Raw genomic sequence first — 25,141 nt, forward strand, 5'->3', positions numbered from 1 at the left:
CATGTAACATCATTATCTGAACTGAAAATTGAAGTCAGACTTTTTCTGACAGAAAATAAATCTTATGTGACCTGTCTGTTGGACAATGTGGAATATAGGAGAAAGAGAAGAGTTAAAGAAGACTCCAAGATTTTTGGTTTTAGTAACTAAGTGAATTATATTGCCTTTGTTTTTTTTTTTTTTTTTTTTGAGATGGAGAAGAGTGAGGGAAGAACCTGTGGGAGGGAATCAGGCATTTGGTTTTGAACATATTAAATATTAGATGCCAACTAGACATCCAGTGTAGATGTTACATAGATCATAATATATATGAGCCTGGCTTTCAATGCAGAGGGCTGGAATGGAGAAGTAAATTTATGAGTCATCAATGTATAAATTGTGATTAAAGCCATATTCCTAGATTCCATCTAGGGTGTAGCGGAGGTAAAGCTTTACTTCTTTCCTCTTAGAGTCTCCATCTGGGCCTGAAAATTAAGCTGATGTAAAACAGATTAACAGGAGAAAAGCATACAGATTTTACTTAATAGTTTTTACAGGTACATGGGAGCCCTCATGGGAAAATGAAGACTCAAAGAAGGGAGTGGGCCTAAGTGCTTATATATTAGGTTGAACAGAGTAGCAGTTGTGAAAAAGTAGCTAAAACGTGTGGGTAGATTAAAGGAAGGTAAGAGTTACTTTAACAAGGACTGTTTGCACAGACTTCTTTCAGCCTCAACTCCCATCTCTGGTGGTAAGAATGTTTCTTTTCTGGTAGAGGGAGAGCCTCTTTCATCTGAGAGTTTCATTTCCTGCTTTCAGGAAGAATAAGCAGTGGGGGTTCAGAGTGTCCTTGCACCTGCTGTTTTTCAAGTGCCTTCAGCTCAAATAATCAATATGCCTAAGTGGCGTATTTTGGGGTGCCATGTCCTGACCCCTTCAAGATCATTTGAAGAGAATGAATGTGGATGGAGAATATGTTTGAGAACTGAACCCTGAGACAACACGACATGTAGAGGTCAGCAAGAGGAGGCAGATCTAGAAAAGGAGACTGAGCATGAGTGGTTTGTGAAGTAGAAGGCAAACCAGGAGAATGTGGAGTCCCAGAATTCTTGAGAAGGTGGGTTTCAAGGAGAGAGTAGCCGTAATGTCACATTATTCTGAGAGATTCAGTAAGACAAGGAATGGTAATGGATCACTGGATTTGTTGATATGAAACTCATTGGTGACCTTAGCAAGTGATTTCAATGAAATGGTAGGGATGAAAATCTGACTGGAGTGGGTTCAAGTAAGAAAGGGGCTAGGGAGTAGAGATAATGAATTTAGAAAACTTTTTAAAAGAGTTTTGTTATTAAAAGAGACAAGGAACAAAAAGACTGTAAAGTGTTTTTACCCACTGAACCACTAATTCTAATTCTAGGATGCTGTTCTAATGAAATGATGAGAAATTAAAATTCAAATTTATACTTAAGATGCTTACCACAATGCTGTTTAAAATGATTAAAATATGGAAATACATAGTCAAAATATCCCAAACCAGGAATTATAAATTTAAGAGTGGAATATCTATGGTGTAGAATTGTAGATAATCAATTCAAATTATAAATGCAATGTTTTTAATGACAAAAATGAGGTTGTTGATAAAAGAACATAAAATTGTTCCTACAATATGATGTAACAATAGGCAAAGATGTAAAAAAGATAGAAACAGGTAAAAATAATGAGTTCTTGTCTATGAGGCAGAGTTGTAGATGTTTTTAGTATTTTTCCAATCAGAAATTCATAAAATCTACATTTTGTTATCTGCCTTTACATAATTCTAGTTATTTTGACTAGAAAATACTTCTATGCATCCTAAATTCAGCTCATAAAGTAGTACAAACCGGAAAATCTCCCCTCACCTTTGACTGTATTAATTATGGCTGTATTGGTTGTAAATGACAGAATCTCAGCTCAAGCTGGCCTGTTTCTCAAAGACAGTATTTTGACATTTGCAGCTCCAGGCTGCAAATAGGCTCAGACAATGCTCTCAGAAATCTGTCTCTCTTCATATCTCAGCGTTGTCTTTCTCTGTCCCGTAGACTAAGATGTGAATGACGCTCCTTAAAGTTGTACAGTGAATAGCTTGCACAACTCACAATAATATGGCAGCTCCACACAGCAGAAAAAACATGAAAAACCACAGATGTCTACTTGAATCTGTCTGCAAAGCACATATGCTCATTTATTGTTTGCATCTTTGTGCTTACCCTCTTTTCCACAATGGTTTCTAGGTTTGAGATGTGTAAACATTTTCAAGTAACTCTTTCAAATTTCAATTTTAATAATAGATTAAAGCAAAGCTTGAATGTGCCCTTTTGAACAAATCTCTGTCCATGGTTCATTCTTGTTTCTCCTCCCTTTCTCCCAAATTGTTCCTGGTCTCTTCCACCATTCAAAACCCTAAATGAGTCTACAGCATTACCCAACATTCTGTACCAAGAAATTCTTTGTTTGACAGGAACAATGGCGAGTGCGATTTTTCTAACTCTGTTGGATGCTTTTCCAGGATAGATCATAGATATTTGACGAAAATATAAGGTACAAACTTTGACTGGAAGTTTCCACATTTCTCACTTCATCCATCACTGAATAATGTCACAGAAAGTCTTTATTGGTTAAAACAGATTTCTCTTCCTCACTGTTTCAGTTTCTTTTCTTTTCTTTTTTTAATTTTATTTATTTACTTTTTTCCCCAAAAGCCCCAGTAGATAGTTGTATCTCATAGCTGCACATCCTTCTAGTTGCTGTATGTGGGATGCGGCCTCAGCATGGCCGGAGAAGTGGTGCGTCGGTGTGCGCCCAGGATCCGAACCCTGGCCGACAGCAGCGGAGTGCGTGCACTTAACCGCTAAGCCACGGGGCCGGCCCCGTCTGCTTCAGTTTTTAATTTTAAAGAGTGCTTTTCTCTTTCTGAATGAGGTAGAAATAAGACTAAATCATCAAAAGGCAGAAAAATCGTTTCAGTTTCACTGTAGTGTTGATGTCTACTTTTTGTCTGCTTACTTGATTCTCAAATCCTGCACAAATTAATAGAAAAATGGAGCTAGAAGATCCCTAAAAATTTAGCACATTGCTGCCGGAAGAACCATTCTGTTTTATGTACACCAAACTGTGCTTTTCTAAGAGTAAACCAAATTAGACACCAACATGTTTGTGATAATAAAAGAAAGACACAGGGGGCTAAATTAGAAATTAGCCCTAATGCCTAAGACTGTCTGCCTGGCTTATCCTTATGACAACTCATTGCCCTGAAGAGCAGGGAAGTAGATGGGAACTTATCTAAGCCATGCCAGTACAGGTTTTGAGGAGGGTAAAATCTCACATGAATTCAGTTATTTTCAGTAAAAATCATGCAAGGGTTTTTGCAGCCAGACAAGGAAGAAAACAAAGTGCAAAGCAAAGCAGAAGGTAGCTATGTTTTATTTGTTTGGTCTGTATTATTTGATTTAAAAGTTTGTCCTTTATAAGGTTAATGAATGCAGAGAAGCTATTGGTCTCCTCCTGCCCCCCAACAAAACTCATGCTGGAAAGTGATCGTAAACTTGCTACCCATTTGGGAAAGTGTTTAGATTTTTCTTTCCTGCAATATGGGCTATTAGTTGGTGGTTGAATTGCTCAGGGAAAAAGAAATTTATTCATTCATGAAATCAGTTATTATGGAAATCCAGGAGTTTGATACATGTAGAAATGTGCTTATGAAAGTACATTTTTTACATTATTTAACAGTTTAAATTTAGATTAATAGCTCATTCTGAAAAACAATTTCAGGATATTCCTTAATGTTGTTTATATGTAAAGATGGATAATCTAATTACATGTTTTCCCTTTATCTGGAAAGAAATCCAATTCTGGGCTGTGTGCAGTCCTCTTGTACTAAATATTGCCTTAAGCTGACATTCCATATTACCTCACAGTACTACCCAATAAAAATTGTCCCTTTCATTCACATTTAAAAACTTTTAATTTCCAAAACCCTTGTTGCTTATTCTTTCTTGACCTTTGTCCTTAGTAAGTTTATTCTGCCTGGAATGTCTTCTCTTACCATTGCTCTCTTTTAAAATCCCACACCTGCTTAAGTACAAATTCAAAATCCAACGTCCATGAATCTGGGAGTGATTTTTTATCTGTGGTGAATTTTACAAGCTCTTTGATTATTCATTTCTTTTATAGCATTTTCCCTCATTCAAAACTTAAAATTCTTAGTTTTGTGCAAAATCGTATGATTTTGTAATCCTTTCTGAAACGTGACTAGAAAACGGACATTCCATTTTTCTTTGACTGTTTCCCATAATGAGGAATATTTTACATCTCAAAGCAGTCTGTTGTGTTTGAAAAACCTCTAATTGCTAGTTCTTCCTTATAGTGAGCTGAAATTTGTCTTTGTATAAATTCTAACCATTGGCCATAAATTTGCCTTTACACATGGGTGTAAATATAACCAATCTTTCATTCATTCCACCACCGTTCAGTGAGTGCTTACTGGTAAGAAAAAATTGATGTCTTCATAAAGTGTAAATCTAGTGAGAGAGATATTCTCATGTCTGTTAGATAGTAAGCCCTTTGTGTGTAAGCATTATGCCTAAAATATTTTTATATTGCATAACAAAGGGCGTAGAGAGGAGGAAACAGAGAAGCCTCGGAAATGAATTATGATAAACATCATTTTGTGCTGATTAGAAGCGGAAGTGGGCAGACTCTCTTGTGGGTTGTGTATGGACTGAAGGTGTCAAGGGTCTCCATGATTATAGGGCAGTAGTTGGTGGCTGAGTCTCTGACCGGCAGAGAGCCATATTCTTCTTGATGACTGAGGCTCTTACTCTTGCCTTCTGCTTGATCTCTGAAATAATGAAAACTACAAGGACAAGGTCTTTCCTAGTACTGTGTCTGGGATGTAAAAACCAATGGGTGTGTAACTGCAGTTAAAAATAACCTCTCCCTCCTGGGCACCCGTGGACTGGGGCCTCTGCTCCACTTCTTTTGGTTCTTTTCCCTGTTTAGAGAGAGAAACAGACACAGGACCAGACATCAGCTCTCTATTTATTCACTTTTCCCAAATTTTCAGGAAACAAACAAAGAAAACTTACTTTAAAGGACTAAAATAAGATCTGAATAAATGGACAGGCTTATGACATTCCTGTGTAGGAAAATATAATGTCCTAAAATGTCAAACTTTCCAATGTGATTCCTATTAGAATCCCATTTGTTTGAACCAGGCAAAATGAATAAATGAGAACAAATATCTTGGAATTGTCAACTACATTTTGAAAACGAATGTTAAGATTGGATTTTCTTTTTTATAACGTAGGAACCTACTCTAAACAAAACAATGTGGTATAGGTACAGGATTAAGCTAGTAAGTGGAACACAGTAAAATCCAGAAGAGAACCAAATATTCCTGGTTTGATGGAAACATGAAATGGTTTTAATTTTTCTCAGTATTTGCTAATGCTCTGCTTTATCAAACCTCTCATCTCCACGGGGAAACAGGTATTCGTTTCTTTTGCTTTTAGTTATTAAAGCAGTTTTGTTCCAACTATTCATTCATTCATATTCATTTTGAACCTTAATTGTCATTTTAGAGTCAAGGCTCTGCCCTCCACCCCCTCCCAGCAGGAAGGCTCCAGTGGCTCCAGTGGCTCCAGTGACGAGTACTGTTATTTCACACTTGGTTCCTCTTCACCCCTCAGAGGTTGAGCAGAGAGGTGGGAGGGAATACAGAACCCTCCTTTGTCTCTCTCCTGGGCTGAGTAGCCTTGTCTCCTTGACTGTTTAGACTGTCTTTTCTCTTCGTGAACAACCCCATGTTGTGGAGGAGAGGTTCCTGTTCCTTTCTGTTGCTTCCTATCTCTGTTTGGCCATCTTGGTGTTGGCAGATATCCAAATGCTTGCTTTCTCATGATAGTGTGTTAGTGGTTTCTTCAGGGGCTACAGAGCCCTCTACCTGCAGCTTCCTGAAGGAGGCATCAGCCTCAGGCGCAAACTCTTCCTCCTCTCCAAGCCCACACTTGGACCACTCCACAGCCTCTAGCTGCCAGGGCCCCCTGCCATGTGGCAGTACTTTACGGTGAGGGATAGGTTCAGGCAAGTTGGTTTAGAACCTAGACAGATTCATTAATCTTACAGGAAATTCAGGGAAAATTGCTTCAATAAAAGGTGGTAACAGAGGCTTCTGCACCTTCTCTTAGCTCTGCTGTCTTTCTCTTGCATTTTATCTTTTTGCTACAAGAACCTGACATGCTCTGCCAGTTCAGAAGCTCATAATCTTCCTGCTCTCAGCAGGAATAGAGATAGGTTTCTTTGGTTGAAGAGAAAAGAGTGAAGGAAAAATTGGCAACATCAACCATAGTGTTGCATTATTGGAAAGATTTCAAATATGAGGGAGAAGGGTTTTTGCTGTCCATTTTGCCCAATAACCATAAGGACAAGGCCAAATGAGAGGTAATTTGTATAAGAATCCATATATTCAGATTTTCTTGGGAGATTAGGCTTCTGTGAAGAAAACCTTCCTCTTGGTCACTAAGCATGTCAGAAATGAGAAACAAGAAAAGCATAGACTGAAGTTAGAAGAACCTTCTAATTAAAGTCAGAAGACTTGATTTGTGCTCTATTCTGCCACTTACTACTTGTGTGATGTTGGTAAGTTAATTTTTCTGAGCCTTGGTTCTCTACCTTATAGAGAAATAGTATTATTGCTATTAGTATTATTAAATAAAATATAGAATATTGATACAATGATTTACTTTCCATGAATTGAAGGAGAATAAGATGATCTTTATCTATCAATGTGGCTAATCCTCAAATCCATTTTGTTGAGTAAAATAAAAGGAAGTTGCTGAGTAAAACAGTGTGTTAACATTTATGTAAAGATGCAACAAAATAATAGTATATATTTTCCATGAATACATGCATATATATGTGTCCATATTAATTATTATAAAGGGCCTAAACATATGTTACAAACTCAAAGCAGCATTTACCTCTGGGAAAAGAGACCAGATCAAGGCATGGGCAGAGAGGACTTAAGCTTTATCTGTAATGTTCCAACATTTAAAAATGACAAGGTGTTCATCTGTTGCATGTATAAATTAAATTAACTTAAATATATGCGTAAGTGTCTTTAAACAACTGTAAGACAAAACTCAATGTGAGGATATAAGTTTATCTAATCTTCCTTCTTTGAAGCCGGAAGTGGTTTCCCACGAGATATGAATGGAGATTTCTGAATTTTTAGTACAATCAGTTTAATCTTCCACTGATTGGGTCTACTACAGAGAAAAGAGAAAAGAGCTGAAGGTAGCTCTTTCTTATCTGCTCATAGAAAAGATGAGATTGAGTCACAAAGAACATACCAGTAGAGGCTCTGTCAGTGGGTCTGGGAGAAGAGCTAAGGAAGAGGAGTTAGGGGTGCAATGAATCAGAAAGCTGGTGCCCCCCTGTCCAGGAGAGGAGGAAGAGCCCAGGGCACTGAGGTGGAATTGAGAAGAGTCCTCAGTTATTTAACACTATTTTGAAGCTAGAAGTCTTTTGAAAATTTAACTTATTGTAGAAATGAGTCTATAATTATTGCAGTACAAATAAAAATTAAAAAGTAAAAAGTAAAAATTAAAATGTTGAGAAATACAGTACCTTAAATAAATTCCTGTTTTCATTTTTGCATCAAACCTTCCAGTTTTATCTATGTGTTTCAATCATTTGATATTAGCATAATTATAGCATGGTTACAAATGTGTAGTTTATATTTTATTTAACTGTATGTCAAGAGCATTTCCACGTTGTTATAGTTTTACTAATTAGTTCATTAAATGGTTGTAGAGCATTCAGCCAAATTCCTCTAAATAGCTGAAAATTTTTTACTAGTGTATTTTCTCACCTAGAAGTTTTTTATCTATTTAAACTTAGTTCTTAACATAAATTCTGAGAAATGAACCAAAGGTATGAACTGTTTAATGAATCTTAAAATCCCTTTCCAAGTAGTTCACTATGTAAAGGATTGTGCCAATGTATTGTATTGCTACCAAAAGGGTAAGAAAATAATAATTTCCCACAAACTGAAGCTAAGGGAGGCTACATATTACTCTTTTTTAATTATTTTATGCCTTCATGAACGACAGTCTCCCATAGTTCAATTTTTAAAAAAAATTAACTTTAAGCAGATCTTTGAAAATTATTTTCTAACCACAGGATTTTTCAAGTTTTATTTCACCCAGATTTCTTTTTGTAAAAGAAAACATTATTAAAAATCTGACTTTCTGTCTTATTTCCAAGCCCCTCTCAATGGCTGGTGCAGTTACTCAGCAGGCAGTGAGGCTGGTGCAGGCTTCACCGTGAATGCAGGAGCCGAGGTTTCCAGCCTGGAAGCCATAAGGTGTGCTGCTCTGCAGACTTTGTATTGAATAAGGCTCTAAACCTTCCTCTTTTACATTCCATCCAACACCAGTGCAGACAAAGATGCTTGGCTCTGCACAGATCCTGATTGAATGGTAGCAGTCACTTAGTGTGTCTTGAATCATTGCAGTAGGTGGCGGGTGTCCTCTGGCTCAAGCAGTCAGTCCAAGGATTCCACCCACCTCACTTGGCCTCTCATCTCCACCTGGAGAGGTAAGAGCTGACACAGGAGCATGGTAATAGTCATCCAAACAGTTTCTCTCTCCTCACCCACCACCTAATGCCAAACCTCTTCCTCATCCCTTTAGTCTTATGAGGAACTAGCCCCTGTTCCTGTTCACATGGTGAGAAATGCCCAACAGCCCAGGGCCGTGAGCTCAGGAACGAGCGCCTCAGGGCCCCTTTGTCCCCTATGGTGGGATTTGCTCAGCATGCACTTCAATGCCTAGCATAGTGACCAGGGGTTCCTGGGCAAAGAAGCCTTCTCTGGGTCCTGGGTGTGTGTGTTTAGGGTTTTAATTCCTTTTTTTTTTTTTTTGCCAATGTGGTGTAAAACAGATACTCAGTTATTGATAGAAAGGTCCTCTGAGGCCAAAGTAGCTATTGAAAGAGGGGAAAAAGATATCTACCATTTGCTGAGCATCTAGGACCTGTTAGACACTTAACCCAAGTGTTAAAGCCATGTCTCCTAGCTTCTTACAAAGTAGAGTTATTATCTCTAATTTCAGGAAATGGCAATTCCAAAAGCTTAAGCTATTTGCCTACAATTAAATAGCTATTATTTAGTTAGAGCAGAATTTTCCTGATCCAATATCTCCTAATTACCATGATGTATCCTGCAAAAAAAAAAAAAAAATCGTTGTGGTTACATGTGCCACATTCTCCTTCCTCCGGTGCACTGGTGTTCTTGTACAGCTGCCCTATGAGGTGGTCTCTTTGTGCCTCTCAGCGCACAGTAATACAGGGCAGTGTCTGCAGGTTCCAGATTTCTGATGTACAGATCTGTTGCATTTGCTGTCGTCTTTGAATAAAACTTTCCTTTGGCAAAACTGGCGTCTCCTTTTCCAGAGTATCCCCACCCTCTGTGGAGAATATATTCCAGCGCCTGGTTTGGATACTGTCGATACCAGTAGAGATCAACAGAGGCCATAGATGAAGTACCATAATTACAAAGGAGGTTCACAGTCTTCCCCTCTGTTCCAGACAGTTCTGTCTCCCGGGGTCTGATCCACTTTGCTCTCCCAGGCCCTGCAACATAAAACACACGTCAGCCAAGTGTCATTCTAGCTGCCTCATCCAGGAGGGCAGCTCGGGGTGCAGGACGGGACTCAGTTACCTGGAAGGACCAGTGCCAGAAGTGAAGTGAAGACAACCTTGATATTCATCGTTTCTTCTGGATTCCTCATTGATGAACTTCTGTTATTCAGTGGATGCTTACTGATACTGTCTCATAATCAAGTCACTGGGAGGGGATTTCTGGAAGATTCTTACCATGACTCACAGGTCAGAAATGGGAGGAGCTCAATTTAACTACATAAAGAGACGTTTTTGAAGGAACAGAAGTACCTCCCTTTGCAGTGACTTTGAGAAACACTTGTTCTTTGAAATAACGTGAATTCCCCACATCTCTCTAGACTTGTTTTTTCATGTTCACAGACACAGGTGAAATGGAAAGTGTAAATGCTAGGCAATTAACAGTGGTAATTTCTGTAAGTCAAGGTCTTAGATGTTCCTTTAATTTGTTTTTTTCTTTTACAACACACGAATATTAGTCTTAGAATTAGAATTAGAGTTTTTGTTTTGATGAGAGGTTACTCTTTGGAGATGTAAATTCTGTTTGGTTCTTCTTATAGTAGGAACAGGAAAGACGGAAAAAGAAACTGGCCCGATTCCAGCTGCGTCACCTTCTCCAGGACAGCTAAGTCTGTGGTGTCTCAACTGTAAGCTCCTCATATGCTTGAGCCGGATTGGACCAGCTGTGGGAGGACTTAACAGGCTCTTTGTGTCTCAAGGCTCTTCTTGGAAAAACAAACAGATAAACAAGCAAACAAACAAAAAGATCTTCCACCAAAATTTTCCTTTGAAAGCATAGACCCATCGAAGTAAAGAAAAAAAAAAAAGAAAAGAAAAAGGAGAAGAAGAGATTACAGTCTAAAATAAATAGCTTCTTTGAGTCCAGAAAGGTGAGAGGGGCACGTTTGGTCTGACCAGCTGTGAGTGGGAGGATCTGCTGGTCCTGGAGACCTGTGTTTTAAGGGGCATCAATGCTTGGAATGGCATTTGTGGAAAGAGCCCATTAGGTGCAAGGTAGTTCCTGTAATAAAACTAACTGATCCTGAGTACCATTTATTAAATACCTGCTAAGTGCAGGATGGCTGGGAATGGGTCTTAGGAGGCTTTCCTTTTGGTGTAGTCACTCACTTGCGAGTCTTGGTCAAGATCTCTTTATGGCATCTCAGCTTTTGGCTCCTTATCCACCTGGACTGGGCAGTATTGGGATTTGTAAATGCTCCCCTTGTGCAGTTCTCAACTAGCGCAAGGAAAAGTGCTCAGACTCTTCAAAGGAGGTTTGGGGCATGAGAGATGCCTTTCCATCAAGGTGCCAGACACATGTGTTTTGAGATATAAGCTCAGGGCTTTGGGAGTTAAAAAAAAATATGTACTTTTATTTATTTTTTGAGCATATCTCCTGAAGATTTTCAAGTAATATTGTGAAGCAGTATGGGATATTCTGGACCCAGGTATGTCAGACAAGGACCAAAAGAGGAAGGTGGTGAGGAAAGTCTTAAAAACCCTGTTGAATAAGAAGCATAATTGTCTAGAGAGAAGCTGAAAGAAAACAACATAGTCGATTTAGTGGGAGTTACACTGAGAACACTAGAGGAACAGGGAGATGGCATTCTGTTTCTCTAACGTAATACTATGCTATAAACACTTTTTATATTACTTTATAATCTCTATATTTTAGGGTATTTTTTTAAAAAAAATACTCTAACAATTTGGTGGCTCAATTCTATGACTAAATATTTAAGTTGTTTTGGTGATGGGTTGTAATTAGTATTTTGGTGGTGAACATGATGTAGTCCATGCAGAAATAGAAGTACAATGATGTACACCTGAAATTTTTACAATGTTATAAACCAATAAAAAAAAAAAGTTGTTTTACAATTTTGGATACAACACTTCAAGTTTCATTTTTCTTGTTGTTGTTTTCTCTTAGAGGATTTTCTCTTAGGAAAAATGCAGTGGGATTGATAGGTCAAAACTCATGACTATTTGCACAGCCATCTGCTAAGGGAGAAAAGGATCCATTTTATCCTTGAGTTGTAGCCAACAGTGAGAGTGAGCTTGGCCAGGTAAAGCCATGTCTCAGTTGTCATAGACACACATTGCGTCCAGCCTGTATGTGGGAAGTCTCACAAGGCATGGGCTTCAGCTGCTGTGAGCACCAGGTTGTTTCCTCTTAGGGAGAACCCTCTGCAAGACCCCCTCCCCACCATGCATGAAAGAAACATCTAAAATTATGAAATATTTTAAAAAGATTGAAAAGCAGATAATATAATAGACTTCCATTACCCACTACACAAATTTAATAAATGTTAAAATTTTGCCATAGTTTAGAACAACCATAAGGGAGACACTCATGTCTAACTGTGTACTTAATACATTGGAGATGAAATCTCTATCAGGTTTTGTGTACAGGAAAATTTTAGGGCATGTAGACTGTAAACTGCTGAGAATAGGATGATTTTTACAGTGAATAACAAGAGTTAGAACTGTGATTTTTGTTTTTCACTTTTGGCCCTGTAAAATCTTGAGGATTAGGGGTGGGGGAGGATGATAAGACAAAAGTCTAGTTTATATACAACTTTTGAGGAACATACCTAGTGCACTCAGTCACCCATGGGAGTCATTCAAAATAGAGCACTGCCATCTTGTGAGCTGGTGCAGAATAGCTGATGACTTGTATCCACATGTTTTACCAGTGATGACGGATTTTTCCAAAAGTGTCTCACCATTGAAGGACAGATTATCCAAAGCTGCCCAGGGCTGTAATAGTCAGTGGTTCTATGGCTCAAAGAAGGCAGCGAGGAACAGTATACTGGGAGGTTGGAAAATACTGTTAGTTCAAGTAGGAACCTACACTGTGAGGTGAAGGACTGAAGCACCATGTGCAGAGCTGGAACTGAGGAAACGGTGGGGAGAGAGGCAAAGCGTCTTTGCAAGAGCTCTTTTGAAGGTTCACTATTGATCTCATTATCCTGGAACATATATTTAGAAAGCAATATTTCTGATAAACAGGGGGGTCTCTGATAATTCACAGGGTACATCTTAGTGAAATGCATATGTTGAAGAGTTTTCTTTCTTGTTTCATCATGACTTGGTCGAAACAAATACCAAGATATCACCCCAATAACCTCATTTCTAAACCCACTGAGACCCTCCCCTCCTACTAAATAAATCCGATTATTGTTTTACAGCCAGCGATCCATTGCTCATTCCATTCATCTATTATATAGACTTCTATTTTCTTTAAATTCCTGAAGTAAATTCATTTTCTTTCCAGACTGTGACAACTCAACACTTGGGACACATTAGTACATTACTGAGGTGTACTTGTTCACATGTTTTGGGGTAAGCATTCCTACATTAAATTGTGATGTGAGTCTCTCCTCTTTTAAGCTAAAAAAGCTCAATTTCTACTTATTCTTTGAAAATAAATTTTTTTCTGATTATAAAAAAATATATAGACATTGCAGAACATTTGAAAAATACAGGGAAGCACCAAGAAGAAAATACAAATCACCCACAATCCTAACCCCTACCTCTAACACATCTCCATCCAGAACTCTTATTTTTTCTTTTTTGTTAATAAAATATATTAAATATTAGTTCAAAAATAAAGTTAGTTTCTTTTCTCATTTTCTAAACATAGTTTTTCTAAAGCATTGTAAACTTTTAGCAGTGGTGAGGGGGGTGGCTAGATGGACCGTTCGCCCAACATTTAGAAACACCGTGGACTCTTCTCACAACTGTCCCAGCTTATGATATTCTAATGTACTCGATTCAGGTGTCCACGCTGCCTGTCTGCCCAGGTGTGTGGTTGCTATAGAAATTCCTAACCATCTTGCTAAGTGCACAAGACATCCATTTGGCCTTGAGTTGTTCTAAAGGCACTGCAAGGTGATGTATTCAAGCTGGGCTGAGGGCTGAAAGGGCTCTTGTTGCAGAGAGAGAGGAGTGGTCACCAGCATGAAGTCTGGAAATTTACCTGGAATAGGCCTTATGGGCAGTCAACCTTCTGGAGACTCACCTGGAGACAAAGCTAGTGGGTGGTGGAGGCCATGATCTAACCTGGCTCTTGGGCTTAAACTGTGTCCTTCGCAGCTGCCGCCTCTTGCCACTTGCCCATTCTTAATCCCTTCTTGCATCGAGGGCCTTGGCACTGCATGTCCACCTACTATATGACTTTTCAGCGTCCCCTGGTTTCCCTTAAAAATCCCCTTTATTCCTCCACATCAAAAGTATCATTATCTTCTTTTTTATTTATTTGTTTCTCCTAGAAGAGCCTCTGTGCTTCATTCAAACAGGAACTTTATGCTTTATCAACAGGAAATCTGGAGTCTATTTTCTACAGTTCTGGGAAAGATGAAATATTTGCAATCCCTATTGGGCAAGGTGACCTACCATGACCCACCCATAATGGGCTGGATGTGAGCAAAAAAAGATAAAACAGCTAGGTTTTCAGATGAAGGGAGAATAAATGTTTGTATTTAGTTATGAGTTTTAAAGAAAATGAAATATTATATTATTCTGTAACTTTTTTTTCACTTAAACAGTCTGTCTTAAATGTATTTCTACCTTGTTACTTGCAGATCTACTTCATTTTTTCTTTAATGGCTGGATAGTATTCTGCAGTTTAGATATACAATTATTTAATCATTTGCTGATTGCTGAATACATAGTTTCTAGTTTCTCTGCTGAGTATCATCCTTATTGTGAGGTTTTAGTTGATAATTTTTATTAGATTTAGAGATCTTCCTTCTATTCTTTTTTTTTAATGAATAGTGACCGAGGCCAGGAATCTTAGCACAACATTACTAGTTGTGATAGTTTGGGGTTCTTTTAATTCTTTTTAAATTTCTTTTTAAAAATTTTTTACTTTACTGAGGTCACATTGGTTTACAACATTATATAAATTTCAGGTATACATCATTGTATTTCGATTCTGTATAGACTGCATCGTGTTCACCACCAAAAGTCTAGTTTCCATCCGTCACTGTACACACGTACCCCTTTACCCCTTTCGCCCTTCCCCCACCCCCTTTCCCTCTGGTAACCACCAGTCTGTTCTCTGTATCTATGTGTTTATTTTCCATGTATCAGTGAAGTCATACAGTAATTGTCTTTCTCCATCTGACTTATTTCACCTAGAATAATACCCTCAAGATCCATCCACGTTGTTGCAAATGGCATGCTTTTGTCTTTTTATGGCTGAGTAGTATTCCATCATATTTATGTATACCACATCTTTATCCATTCATCCACTGATGGACACTTAGGTTGCTTCCAAGTCTTGGCTATTGCGAATGTTGCTGCAATGAACATAGGGGTGCACATATCTTTTTAAGTTAGTATTTTCATAGTCTTTGGATAAATACCCAGAAGTGGAAGAGCTGGGTCATATGGTGTTTCTATTTTTAATTTTTTGAGTAATCTCCATATTGTTTTCCATAGTGGCTGCACCAGTTTGCATTCCCATTGGCTGTGTATGAGGTTTCCCTTTTCTCCACATCCTCTCCAACACTTGTTCTTTCTTGTCTTTTTAATAGCCACTCTGACGAGTGTCAGACAGAGATATCTCATTGTGGTTTTGATGTGCAATTCCATAATAATAGGTGATGTTGGACTTCTTTTCATGTCCCTGTTGGCCATCTGTATATCTTCCTTGGAAAAGTGTCTGTTTATATCCTCTGCCCATTTTTTGATTGGGTTGTTCATTTTTTGTTGTTGAGCTCTATGAGTTCTTTATATATCTTGGATGTTAACCCTTTATCAGACATATGGTTTGCAAATATCTTTTCTCAGTTGTTAGGTTGTCTTTTTGTATTGTTGATGGTTTCCTTTGCTGTGCCAAAAATTTTAGTTTTATGTGTCTCATTTATTTTTTTTTCTTTTGGTTCCCTTGCCTGAGGAGATGTGATATTCAAAAAGATACTGCTAAGACTGATGTCTAAGGCATCCTGCCTATGTTTTCTTCTAGGATTTTATGGTTTCAGGTCTTACATTCAAGTCTTTAATTCATTTTGAGTTAATTGTTGTGTATTGTCTAAGACGGTGATCTACTTTCATTCTTTTGCATGTGGCTGTCCAGTTTTCTCAGCACCATTTATTGAAGAGACTTTCCTTTCTCCATTGTACGTTCTTGGCATCTTTGTTGAAAATTAACTGTCCATAAGCACATAGGTTTATTTCTGGGCTCTCAACTCTGTTCCATTGATCTGTGTGTTTGTTTTTCTACTGTTTTGATTAATATAGCTTTGTAGTATATTTTGAAATCAGAGAGTGTGATACCTCCAGCTTTGTTCTTTTTTCTTAAGATTGCTTTAGCTATTCAGGATCTTTCGTTGTTTCATATAAATTTTAGGATTCTTTGTTCTATTTCCATGAAGAATGTCACCGGGATTGTGATTGGGATTGCATTAAAGCTGTAGATTGCTTTAGGTAATATGGACATTTTAACTATGTTTATTCTTCCAATCCATGAGCATGGAATATCTTTCCATTTCTTTATGTCTTTTTCAATTTCTTTCATAATATCTTATAGTTTTCAGTGTATAGGTCTTTCAGCTCATTGGTTAAATTTATTTCTAGGTATTTTATTTTTTTTGTTGCGATTGTAAATGGGATTGTATTTTTGATTTCTCTTTCTGCTAGTTCCTTGTTACTGTATAGAAATGCAATAGATTTTCGTATGTTGATTTTGTACCCTGAAACTTTACCATATCTGTAAATTATTTCTAATAGTTTTTGGTGGATTCTTTAAGGTTTTCTATATATAGAATCATGTCATCTGCAAATAGTGACAGTTTTACTTCTTCCATCCTAATTTGGATAATTTTTATTTCTTTTCTTGCCTGAGTGCTCTGGCTAGGACTTCCAATACTTCATTGAATAAGACTGGTGAGAGTGGGAAACTTTGTTTTGTTCCTGTTCTTAGGGGGATAGTTTTCAATTTTTCACCATTGAGTATGGTGTTAGCTGTGGGTTTGTCATATACGACCTTTATTATGTTATGGTAGTTTCCTTCTATACTTATTTTATTGGAATTTTTTATTATAAAATGCTGAATTTTGTCAAATGTTTTCTCTGCATCTATTGAGATGATCATGTGATTTTTATTTTTCATTTTGTTAATGTGGTTTATCATGTTGATTGATTTGCAAATGTTGAACCATCCTTGCATCCCTGGAATAAATACCACTTGATCCTGCTGTGTGATCCTTTTAATGCATTGTTGTATTTGATTTGATATTATTTTGTTGAGGATTTTTGCATCTATGTTCATCAGTAATATTGGCCTGTCATTTTCGTTTTTTATTGTTGTCCTTGTCTGGTTTTGGTAATTTTTCCTCTCTCATTTCTGATTTTATTTTTGAGACTTCTCTCTTTTTTTTTCTTAGTGAGTCTAGTTAATGGTTTGTCGTTTGTTTATCTTTTCAAAGAACCAGCTCGTAGTTTCATTCATCCTTTCTATTGTCCTTTTTGGTCTCTATTCTATTTATATCTACTTTGATTTTTATTATTTCCTTCCTTCTACTGACTTTGAGCTTTGTTTACTCTTCCTTGTCTAGTACTTTTTGGTATAGTGTTAAAATGTTTCTTTGAGATTTTTCTTGTTTCTTGAGGTAGACCTTTACTGCTATTTACTTCCCTCTTAGTACCACTTTTGCTGCATCCCATAAGTTTTGGTATGTTGTGTTTTCATTTTCGTTTGTCTCTAGGTATTTTTGGATTTCTCCTTTGATTTCTTCATTGATCCGATAGTTGTTCAGTAGCATGTTGTTTAGTCTCCACATATTTGGGACTTTCTAGCTTTCTTCCTGTAGCCGATTTCTAGTTTCACACCCTCGTGGTGAGAAAAGATGCTTGATATGATTTCAATCTTCCTAAATTTATTGAGGCTTGTTTTGTTTCCCAACATACGGTCTATCTTTGATAATCTTCCATGTGCACTTGAGAAGAATGTGTATTCTGCTGCTTTTGGATGGAATGTTCTTTACACATTTCTATTAAGTCAATCTGGTCTAGTGTTTTCATTTAAGGCCACTGTTTTCTTATTGACTTTCTTTCTGGATGACATATCCGTTGATGTAAGCAGGGTGTTAAAGTCCCCTACTATTATTGTATTGCTGTCAATTCCTCTCTTTAGGTCTGTTAATAATTGCTTTATATACTTTGATACTCCTATGTTAGGGCATATATACTAATAAATGTTATGTCCATGATAGAATGTCCCCTTTATCCTTATATAATGTCCATCTTTGTCTCTTCTTATCTTTTTTGTCTTGAAGTCTGTTTTGTCTGATATACATATGTCTACTCTCACTTTCTTTTGGTTGCCATTTGCTTGGAGTGTCATCTTCCATCCCTTCACTTTGAACCTCTGTTTATCTTGAGAGCTGAGATGGGTCTCCTGGAGGCAGGGTTTTTTTGGGTCTTGTTTTTAAATCCATCCAGCCACTCTGTGTCTTTTTTTTTTTTTTTTTTTTGTGAGGAGATCAGCCCTGTGCTAACATCCGCCAATCCTCCTCTTTTTTTGCTGAGAAAGACGGCCCTGGGCTAACATCTGTGCCCATCTTCCTCCACTTTATATGGGAAGCCGCCACAGCATGGCTTGCCAAGCAGTGCGTCGGTGCGCACCCGGGATCCGAACCAGCGAACCCCGGGCCGCCGCAGCGGAGCGCGCGCACTTAACCACTTGCACCACCGGGCCGGCCCCCACTCTGTGTCTTTTGATTGGTGAATTTGATGCACTTATATTTAGAGTGATTGTAGATATATTAGGGCTTAATATTGCCATTGCATCTTTTGTTTTCTGGTTATTCTGTATTTCCATTGTTTCTTTTTCCTTGTATTTCTGTCTGCCATTTCATTTTGGTGATTTTATGTGATGTTTTTCTCAGTTTCCTCTTTACGTTTTGTGACTCTGCTGTTTTTTTGTTTTGTGGTTACCATGAGGTTTGTATAAAAGATCTCATAGATGAGATAGTCCATGTTCTGCTGATAGCCTCTTATCTCCATTAGCCTATGCAGATTCCATCCTTTTCCTCTTCTCCTTCTATGTTTCATTGTTACAAATTATCCTTTTTTGTGTTGTGAGTTTGTTACCAAATTGAAGTGATTATAGTAATTTTTGATGCTTTCTTTCTCTTTAGCCTTTATGTTATAATCAAGTGTTTACTAACCTATTCTGATATAGAGTTGGAATTTTCCAATTCTGTCTGTCTATTTATCACATTACTCAAAGCTTTGTAAACCTTTGCCTGTTTATTTCAGGTAGGAGGGCTCCTTTCGATATTCCTCATAAGGCAGGTCTAGTGGCAATGAACTGCCTCAGCTTTTGTTTGTCTGGGAAGGCCTTTATTTCTCCTTCATATGTGAAGGATAACTTTGCTGGGTGGAGTATTCTTTGCTGATAGGTTTTGTCTTTCAACACTTTGAATATATCATTCCATTCTCTCCTAGCCTGTAGAGTTTCTGCTGGGAAATCCAGTAATAGCCTGATGGGGGTTCATTTGTAAGTTATTTTCTTTTCTCTGGCCACCCTTTATATTCTTTCTTTGTCATTGACTTTTGATAGTTTTAATATAATGTGCTTTGGAGAAGGACTTTTGTGTTGAGATAATTAGGAGTTCTATTAGCTTTGTGTACTTGTACATCCAGTTCCTTCCTCAGGTTTGTGAAGTTCTCAGTGGTTATTTCTTTAAATAAGCTCTCTGCTCCTTTCTCCCTCTCTTCTCCTTCTTGGATACCCATTATCCTTATGCTGCTTTTCATTATGTTGCTTTTCCTAATTGAGCTGGATATTTCTCATAGAATTTCATTTTTTAAAAATCTTAGTTCTCCCTTTTCTTCCAACTGAATCATTTCTGGATTTCTATCTTCAAGTTCACTAATTCTCTCTTCCATATGGCACACTCTATTTTCAATGCTTTCTACTTTGTTTTTCATCTCATTAATTGTGATTGTCATCTCCAGAATTTCTCTCTTTGTTTTTTAGAATTTCACTCTCTTTGGTGAAGTATTCCTCTGTTTATTAGTTTTATTCTTGAGCTCATTGAACTGACTGTCTGAATTGTCTTGTAACTCATTGAGTTTCTTCATGGCAGCTATTTTGAATTCTCTGTCAGTTACATCACAATCTTCTGTGACTTCAAATTTGGTTTCTGGACAGTTATCATTTTATTTCTGTTCTACTATGGTACTGTAGTTCTTCATGGTTCTTGATGAGTTGATCCTCTGCTGGCACATTTGTGTTAGTAAACACCTTTCTTTGTCTTTCTCCATCTGACTTATTTCACTTAGCATAGTACCCTCAGGATCCATCCACATTGTTGCAAATGGCATGCTTTTGTCTTTTTTATGGCTGAGTAGTATTCCGTCGTATTCACGTATACCACATCTTCTTATTTGGGTAAGCCTTTGGTTGCACATTAGACAGCAGTAATTAAAACTTCTGTCTGAAGTTGAATTCCTTGAAGATGATTTTTTCTCTCCATAAATCCTCATGTATTTTTAGTACTTTCTTGTCTTTTGGTGGTGCCTTGACTATCCTCTGGATTTAGTGAATTAGAGATACTACCAGACCCTAGAGGACGATAATGACCAAACTCAACTGAATCTTCCACAGTGCTTACCTTCATAAGTATTAACTTTAGGATGCCCTAAAGCCATCCACTCCTGCTGTTTCTCATTCAATTATCATTTAAGAAATAAGACTCAGATCACTGCACCACCATTGTTTTCAGACATAAATTCTAATCATATATTTTTATAACATTCTCAGACTTGAAATTGTCAGCAACAGTTTGAATATCAGGGTATTCCAAATGACTCAATAGTAAGTAACATAAATGCTTCTACTCTGATAAGCATAATCTCAAGATTGTTGAATATTTACCTCAGTGTCATATTGACTTGACTTAGAATTTGAAGCTTTCATTTCTGCCTCTTCCTCAATAAATAACTTTTCTATAGTATGTGTTGCAAGATACATGTTTCCTATGTCTTGTTCCTATTGACACCTATATTTCAATTCACTTCATTGAAAAACATATTGAGCACTTACCTAGTGCAAGTTCCTGTACTGGGTGCTACAGACCATATATGGGCAGATAAAAGAAAGAACAAAAACTTCCACTTCTGTCAGAACAGCAGACTAGTTACTCTGAAGTGTTTTCTCACTGAAATACAACTGGATTTCAGATGAATTACAACATATATGCATGTTTGTGTGTGTGTGTGTATGAATGAATTATCCATGGAACAAACACATCAGCAGACAAAACCAAATAAAAACTGAAGCAAAAAGAACAATGAGCTGAAACCAGGGCAGGGAGGGGTAAGTAGAAATCATACCTGAAAGTTGCGATTGTTTTCAGAGAAAATCAGTACTGAGATCAAGAGTCTAAACTGTGATGGAAAGCTTAACCTGAACTTCCTAAATTAATATCGTGATTCTTAAATGGGACTAAAGAGCACCACTTGGGCTCTGGTGGAAGCAAATGGAAATCTTCTCTTGAGAAGAACACCACCAATTTAGGCACTTAAAATAATTATAGTTTAGATTCAACATGAGTTCATGATAAAAAATTATTAATCACACAAGAAATCAATCACCACATATGAGAGTCAGCAGAAAATAAACAAAAGATTAATACTCCCAATATCTTCAAATATGGAAATTATTAAATATAAAATGTCTATATATGCAGTATTTTAAAAAATAATACAGGAAATCAACAAGCAAAGAACCAAGACTATAAAAATTGGCCTTGTAAATTTGATAAAGAACCAAGTATAACTTTTGTAAGTGAAATAATATAATTGTTGGATGTAGTAATTCAGTGGATGGGCCAAACAGCAGATTAAATAGAGTTGAAGAGATAATTAGTGAACTGAAAGATAGATGTGAATTATTGTGAACTCATTATAGCATAGAATCTCTAGGAGAGAGATTTGAGAGTATATCTATTTTAAGTAGCAACTCAGTGTCTTTGTATAAACAGTCAAGTTTTAGAAATACTGCCAAGTCAAAGAGAAGGAAAAACAGTCAGAAAGGAAAAAAATAGGTTGTTGAGAAAGGAATGGCAATAACATTGAAAGCAGACTTCTCAAAATCACCAATGGAAGCCATGATATACTGGAAAATATCTTCAAAATGCTGACACGCAGTAGCTATTAATCTAACATCGTAAGTAAACTATCTTTCAAGAATGAGATTGAAATTAACACTGCATAAGTTTATCCCCCACAGACTTTCAATTCTAAAGGAGGTACCTCAGAAAGGAGCAAAATGATCTCAGAAGCAAGATGCAAGATGCAAGAGGGGATAGTGATTAAAGGAGTTGGTAACATAAGGGTAATCTAAATAAATATTGGCAGTATAAAGCAATATTAATAGTATCTTTTTCTTTTAAAATCATTAAATAAAATATTAACCAATTATAGCATGTAAGCTGGTAAAGTTTGACCTAACATATTATTTTAAACTTTTTGAATTTTTCAAAAAGGGGGTTCAGCTATAGATTAACTTTAGATTTTAAGTACGCCTGGTAAAACTTCAAAGGTAAACACTAAAGGATCATTTTTAAAAGGAGCATATAACTTTCGAACCAATAGAGGGGGATGTGGAATAAAAAAAAAGAAAAACCCAGGTTAAGCTTTCCATCATTGAATCACCTTCCCCCACACACAAAAGGAAAAGAAAGAAGAAAACAAATATAAAGTACACATTAAGATGGTGGAATCAAGTGCCAGTTTATGAAAAATTATGAAAAAAGTAAATGCAACTAACTCACCAATTAAAAAGCAGAGATTGTTAAGTTTGATACAAAGCCAAAATCCAATCATGCTTTTTTAAAGAGACCACTTAAACATGAGAGCCAGGAAAGTTTGAAAGTAAAAATGTGTCAGGAAAATACTAACCAAAATAAACTTAAGAAACTGTGTTAATACCTGAAAAAAAAAAAAAGACTTTAAGACAAGAAGCACTTTTAAAGGTTGAGAAGGTCTTTAAACCATAATAAAAGGCTTAATTAATTCCAGTATGGTGTAATGATTCTGAACATCCATGCATTTAATAACATTAAATACATAAAGCACAAATTGATAGAATTATAGAGAGAAATTGAAAAACTGACTCTTGTAGTGAGATTTCAACATATGTCTATCAATTATTTACAGACCAAGGAGACAAAATATTACTTAATATGTAGAAGATCCAGACAAATTTGATTTAATTGACATATATAGAACTCTGCACCAAAAAATGAGAGAATATTTCTTCTCGAGCACACATAAGTGATAAAAAAATTAACCAAATATTGGGCCATAAAGCAATTTTGCACAAATTTCAAAGAATTGGTATTATCAAGATGTTATTCTTTGACGAACAAACAAATAATACTGCGACGTATTTTAGGTGTGGTCATGTACTTCTGGTTATGTTGAAAATATGACCTTATCCTAGAGATGTATTTTGAATTATTTATGGATAAAATGACTAATGTTTAGGGTTTGTTTTAAAATAATTCAGCTGGATGAGGGTGAGAGAGGAGGAGTATGGATGAAAAGATTTGTCACGGAGTGATGACCGGTAGTTGTTGAATTCAGGTTATGAGTACATATTTATGACATTATTCTTTCTTCTTTTGTGCAAATTTGAAAATGTCCATAATAAAATATTAATTTAAAAATATTGTCTTCTTTTTCTGGTCATTTTTCTCCTTTAATCTGCTAATGTTGGAATTACATCAAAATATTTTTCTAAGGTTAAGCCTTCCACACATTTCTAAGATAAACTCTAATTACTCATATTATTTTATGTTAAATATTCATTACGGGTTTATATTCATCAATATTTTTAATTTGTATTTTTTCGGTTATTTTCATGATGAAATTTCCCTTTCTTAAGCTGTCTTAACTGGTTTTTTTTTTAAAAAATCAAATTTGTAATAGCATCGTAGAATGAGTTTCCTAACTTCCTAGGTTTTTCGTTTTTTTACTTCTAAAATAATTTTTATATGATGCTAATCATCTTTTAAAATATATTTTCATAAAACTGGGTCTGGTTTTGGGTATGTGTGTGTGTAAACATTTAGTAACTGACTCACTTTTTTATTTCTGATAGGTCTATTCAGATTTCTTTTTCCTCGTGTAAGTTTTTTCCCCCAGGAAATAAACTATTTTATCTAAGTTTTCAATTTATTGGCATGAATTATTTCTATTGCTGTGCTCTTATAAATCTACTGTATCTTTAATCATATATATATATATTTTCATTTCTAACATTTATTTTACCATCTGCTTTCTCTTTTATCAGTTTGGCCCAAAGTTTATCAACATTATTAGTCATTTCAATCATTTTTTTGTTTTTGCTGTACTTTTCATTAAATTTTATATTTATTATTTTCTTTGGGATTTATTTATTTCCCCTTTTCTACCTTAAGTTGGTTGACTTTTGAACTTTCTTCTTTTCTAATACATACAATAAGGGTAAAAATTCCCTATTAGGTATTGTTTTGTTGTATCCCACAAGTTTGATCAGTGGTGTTTTCATGGCCATTGAATTAAAATATTTGTTCTATCATAATATTTTCTTAAATCTATGAATTATTTAATAGTGTGTTTTAAAATATCCAAATTTATGGGGAGTTTGGTTATGTTTTTGTGGTTTCTTTGTATTTCTATTAGATTCTGTCCAGAGATTTCCTTTTTTATGATATTGGTTCTTTGGTTTTAATTCCTTTTTAGCCAAGTGCAAGATTAAATTTTCTACATGTCTCATGAGTAATTGAAAATAATTTGTTATCTAATTGTTGGGTGTAGAATTTGACATAATTTTAATATGGATATAATGCAATATAATTTGAGAATGTGGATATGCCACATCTTGTATCCATTCATCAGTGGATGGACACTTGGGTTGTTTCCAACTTTTGGCTGTTAACAATCATGCTGCTATGAACATTGTATACAAATTTTTGCAAACGTGTTTTTAATTCTCTTAGGTAGATACCTAGGAGTGTAATTGCTGTGTCAAATGGTAATTTATATGTTTAACCATTCGAGGAACTGCCAAACTGTTTTCCAAATTGGCTACACCATGTAATATTCCTACCAGTAGTGTATGAGGGTTCAGATTTCCCCACATTCTCACCAACACTAATTGTTTTCCTTTTTTTTTTTTAACTATGGCCATCCTAGTTGGTGTGATGTGGTATCTCACTGTGGTTTTAATTTGCTTTTACCTAATGAATAATGATGTTGAAATCTTTTAGTGTGCTTTTGGGCCATTTGTAGATCTTCTTTGGAGCAATAACTTTTCAAATCCTTTGCCGATTTTTAAATTGGTATTTGTCTTTTTATTGTTTAGTTGTAAATTATTTTTTATATCGTCTCAATACATAGCCTTATCATATATATGATTTGCAAACACAGTCTTCCATTCTGT

The 25,141-nt window shown here is 36.2% G+C and overlaps 1 protein-coding gene and 1 long non-coding RNA gene across 2 annotated transcripts in view; one reads left to right on the forward strand and one right to left on the reverse strand.

Annotated features, from left to right (window-relative positions):
- The window catches only part of LOC131405801 (M1-specific T cell receptor alpha chain-like), a 584,807-nt gene that overhangs the window by 365,734 nt on the left and 193,932 nt on the right, over positions 1–25,141 (reverse strand). The gene's annotated exons all lie outside the window — the stretch shown is intronic.
- LOC131405806 (uncharacterized) lies at positions 832–23,853 on the forward strand. Its single transcript, XR_009220026.1, has 3 exons — positions 832–1,096; positions 12,971–13,038; positions 23,819–23,853. It is a non-coding gene; the product is annotated as an uncharacterized LOC131405806 (long non-coding RNA).

The sequence above is a fragment of the Diceros bicornis genome, chromosome 5, assembly GCF_020826845.1.
Source record: "Diceros bicornis minor isolate mBicDic1 chromosome 5, mDicBic1.mat.cur, whole genome shotgun sequence".
Taxonomy (NCBI): Eukaryota; Metazoa; Chordata; class Mammalia; order Perissodactyla; family Rhinocerotidae; genus Diceros; species Diceros bicornis.